Source organism: Chinchilla lanigera, unplaced genomic scaffold (genome assembly GCF_000276665.1).
Source record: "Chinchilla lanigera isolate Chin_1 unplaced genomic scaffold, ChiLan1.0 scaffold00051, whole genome shotgun sequence".
NCBI lineage: Eukaryota > Metazoa > Chordata > Mammalia > Rodentia > Chinchillidae > Chinchilla > Chinchilla lanigera.
The window spans coordinates 423,751-428,500 of NW_004955452.1; the positions used below are offsets into that span (position 1 = coordinate 423,751).

General features: G+C 48.8%; 1 protein-coding gene across 1 annotated transcript in view; it reads right to left on the reverse strand.

The window, feature by feature from the left end:
* Positions 1 to 2,151, reverse strand: part of Tmco4 (transmembrane and coiled-coil domains 4) — an 87,123-nt gene extending 84,972 nt beyond the window's left edge. Inside the window, exons 1-2 of the mRNA XM_005394664.2 lie at positions 2,077 to 2,151; positions 1,362 to 1,461 (exon numbers count right to left, since the gene is read on the reverse strand). The gene's annotated coding sequence lies outside the window, so the exon portion shown is untranslated. The remainder of the gene's footprint in view (positions 1 to 1,361; positions 1,462 to 2,076) is intronic.
* Positions 2,152 to 4,750: the final 2,599 nt, after the last annotated feature.

Consider the following 4,750-nt stretch of genomic DNA (forward strand, 5'->3'; position numbering starts at 1 on the left):
CTGGCCCGTCCCGCCGCCAGCTGCGAGCCCGCCCCGTGCGCCCCGGGCCTTCCGGGCTCCGCTCGCCAACTGCCTGTCCCAGCCCGGCTGCCCCGCGCCACCCACGGGGGTGCTGGCTGCAGGAAGTGACGGGCGGGTCCGCGGCGCGAAGTCTCCTGTGGGCACGTTCGCCCGCCAGGAAGCGAGACGGCAGGGCGCCCGGGAAGACGTTCAAGGTTGAACTCTGCAGACATTGCCGATTCTGACTCCGTTGGACCGAGAGGGGAGGACCCCGAAGAGACTTGGATGGAAAATTCAAAAACTGTCCTCTATAAAGTGAAAGAGACCTGGGCTGATGGTGCACACCTGTAATCCCAGCACTCTGGAGGCTGAGGCAGGAAGATCACCACCAGTTCTAGATCAGTCTGGGCTACATAGTGAGTTCAAGGCCAGCCTGGACTACACAGGGAGACCCTGTCTTTAAAATTTCTTTTTTAAAATAAGAACATAAAGTGCCAGACACAGTTCTAAGGGCTGTGAGCTCACACACCGGGAATCTCACTCTTTTATTTTAATCGTAGTATATATCACACTATGAAATTATTTTGTTCACTTTCAGTTTGCCAGTTTACAGTCTACCTGCCCCACTCCAAATTTAAAACCCCAGGTATATAGGGGGTGGTCTCTGTTCTCCCCCCATGTGCCCAGTTCTGGGCCTATTCCTTGGGCACGTGGGAGATCTTGTTGCCCTGGCAACCCGGTGAGCTTTTCTCACACCCATTGCGCAGGAGAGGAAACAGAATTAGGGCCCAGCAAGGAGGAGGTAATGAGCTCCAGAGCTGGAATATGAATCTTCATGGCCTCAAAGGCTGTTGCTCCTTCTCCAGCCATGGTGGCCTGGTTCTGTGGGTGGATGTATCAGAGGCCAGTATTAAGCATCAGATACTCCAGCAGTTGTGTTCAAAAGCTAGAATGAAGAAAGAAAAGAGGCCTCTCTCATTTGCTTATGGGCTGCACTTCCACAGTCAGGGAGAAGTATTTCTCAGAAGCCCCCTTGCTGGGATTACACGTCTGGATCACATGACCACCCCTGGCTGCAAAGGAGTCTGGGACAGCAAAGGTCTGGCAGAGGAGATCGGCTCAGACCGTCATGGGCTGGAGCAGTCCAGTCCTAACATTCACAAACTCACAGAGAGTACGTACTGATCAATAAAACATGTCCTAACCTCCCTCCCCAACAGACACACTTTCAAAAACATCAGGAAGACCACCTTGAATTTAGAATCCTCCACCTCCTTGGAGTTCTGAGCCAGAACAGGACCCTGGATCCCTGTCCTTCTTCCTTCTCTTCCTATTATCATTCTATATTACTCATTCCATACCTTATGAAGCTGCAAATCCAGGCATGTGGGAGATCCATCCCATACGCCGGAGCCTCCCACAAACAGCTGCCTCTTGATTGCTCCTGGAATCAGCTGCACCCTGGGGAAATAAAGAAAAGTCTTACTCTTGCAGGCTACAGGTAGGCTGGGTGCTGTTTGACTGGAAACTTGGAGGTAATTGTACCCAGAATTCAGGCTCAAATTGGGCATCCTCTTAGCCTTACAGGCTCCATTGTGATGGGTATGACCAAAGGTGAGCCAGCATAGAGTCCTTTAAAGGATGACCCAGAGCAGGACTATTGGACATATCACTACACAAACAAAATTAAGTCTCGAGTTTAACTCTTGGTGTTCTGAAAATTCATAACACTGCTTTCAGGTAGAAGGTAGAAGCGCTGCTGAACAAGTAGCCCCCGCTGTCTGCCCCAGTATAAGCTCAGTGGGGCCACCACTCTTATGTTTTACCGACCCTTGTATCCCTAGGACCTAACTCAATGTCTGGTTTATGGTTGGTGTTCAATAAATATTTATTATTGAATAAATAAGTGAGTATAACTGTTAGTATGATCTGACCTTGTCCTGTATCACCATCACACAGGTATGATGCTATTGGAGACCAGAATCTAGTGGGGAAAGATGAAGGAGTTACCCTGGCATCCATGGCAGAGTAACAGCCCAAAACCTTTGGCACTTTCTCCCCTGGACTCCCACCTACCTCTAGTAGACACATCTAGACTGGCCCTCAGGGTCTGCCAGCAAGGATCTCCTGTTGTAATGTTTGAGTTTCTGGGCTACCCGGGAACTCTGAGCACACTTACATCATGTCCACCACATGCACAGTGGCCCTCCTGTAATAGTTGGCTTTCTTCACTGTGACCAAAACAATTGACAGCTTAAAGGAAGAAAAGTTTCTATTGGCTCATGGGTTCAGAGGTTTTAGTCCATGGCTGGCTGTCTTGGAGGCAGAAACATCATGGCCGAAGGGCACAGAAGAGGAAAGTTGTTTGACTCATGGAAACCAGAAAGAAGAGAGAGCAAGGAAGAGCCCCAGAGAAGAAGGGGCCAACAACCAGATAGTCTCCAAGGTCTGGCTCACATGACCCATTCAGATGTGCTTTAGTAGTTTCCTAGATACATGTCAAGCTAATCAAGTTGATAGTCAAGATCAACCTATCTGGCATAAAAACCCCTCAGAGTCAGTCCCTGCCACCATGACAAATTCCTGCTGAAAGGTCCATCCTCTGCCCCAAATATTCTGTTTGTTTTCCAGCCTCCTGGCTTTTCCTCATTGTTTCTGCTGCTGCAGTGCCCCATTCTCCCTGACTTCCAGAACAAACCCTTGCTCCAGGGCCTACCCAATCCGCTTGTCCCTCCCAAGCCTCGGTTATACTGTTCCTCAGGTCTTCCCTGTGGAGTCAGGTGCTCGTGTTCTGCCTCTAGGCGCTGTTCCATTTCACATTCAGCAGAAGATCCACTGGAATTCTTGGGGTAGCTCGCTCATTTAAAGAGAGCTGTATTATCATATATTAATTTATATTATATGTATTTGAAGAGAATTGGATACTAAAGGGTATGACAGGCATGCTCATGGACAGGCAGGACAGGAGTGACAGAGAGGCCTCACTTCAATTGGCAATTTGGAAATCTGGACCTGAGGCTGCTCTCTTTGCCTCTCAGAGGCCACACGGCCTCCCTCATGTCAGCCTTTTGGTGTAGGATTTATTAGTCTCTCTCGCATATGTCCAGACCCCGACCGTTGCTCTGCACATGGTTCTGTACTGACTTTCATTCCCCATATCCCTGTCACTGGACTTTAAAAGAAAAACTAAGAATAATCTGGGAGCCATAGGCTCTGATGCCAACTCCATCTACAAGCTGTTGAACATTTTGGGGAGAAATATACACAAAACGGGAGAAGAAAGTAGGAACCAGTCAGGGAAATCAATCAAGCTTGATGTTAAGACTGACATTGCTATATATCTGCCATAGGCTATGGGCAAGTCATTCAGCTGAACTTGAGGTGGTCCATCTGACTACCTCAGAAGCTCTGAGGCACAGAGCAAGCACAGGCCCAGGGCAGTGCTTTCCTGGTGTCCTAGGACTGCAACTGCAAGGTCCCACACCAATGGGAATGTATGTTCATACCCAGTCCCAGGATCTGAGATCAAGGTGTCACTAGGGTTGGCACCTGCTGGGGGCTGAGAGGCTGTTCCAGGCCTCTCTCCTGGTGTCTGGCACTCTCTGGCATTCTTTGGCTTATAGATAAGTCTCCCTGATCTCTGCCTTAATAGCGTGATAATCTCCCTGTGGGTTGTCAGATCATTTTCTTTCTCTACATGTCTGCCTGCGTCCGAATTCCCCTTTTCGTAAGAACAGCATTTATATTGAATTACAGCCCATCCTAATGACTTCCTTTGTAACTGGGTCACCTCTAGAAAATCCCACTTTGATATAAGGGTACCTTCTGAGGTACTGGAGGCCAGGAATCCAAGGAATCATTTTTTGGTGGGACACAATTCAACCCTTAACAGGTGCCCAGCACCTACAAGTCTTTCGTCCTAAGACTGAATACTTCTCCCAAGTCCTGGCCATCATGTTGAATAAATGAATGGATGGAGCCTACATTCTAGTGTTAGGAATTCATCAAAAAATTCTCTACTGACCCCAGAGACAACACCCCACTACTTTAATAAAGGGATTTCAAGAGAAGACACATAAGAAAAATGACTCTCATTTTTCTCTTGCCGGCTGGAGAGGGGATATGACTCGGTCAGCAGCTATCTGTCCCTCCCCTTTGCTTCCCTTTGTTCCCCTTCGCCTCCCAAAGGACTGGGACAGTTTGTTTCGGTGTCCTTCCTGGCAATCTAGTGGGGTTCCCCTCGGTTATCAGGCTGCCACTCCACCCCAAAACCCCAACAGGAGTGCAGCCAGATAAGCATGGCGCCCTTCCCCATTCCTGCCACTTCAGACAGCATGGTTGGCTTTCTGAAGGGAGGAGGCTAAGGTCAGGAAGGGAGGGATCTGGACCTCTTCTTTGCATACCCAACATTCACAGCAAGCCTTCCAGAAGATTCCCTGGTTTCAGCCCTGCCTCTAACTGACACAGGCCCGCAGCACTCCTCAGCCACTTCTCAGGTTAGTCTAGGAGGGCTCCCTCCCAGGTACTGACCACCCTGTGCTGTAGGACAGGTCTGTTCAGACAAAGGCTCACTTTACATTAGTGTTCCTGTAAACCTGCTTGTGATTTATTTCTTGGTAGTATGGGCCCCAAATGTTCTTTAAGTCTACTTGGGATTCTTAGGCACGACATGACAGACTGAGCGGTCTTTTCAAAAGAAAAAGTAATAAACACTAATAGCATAACCAGCATTGCAAAATCGAACTTTTTC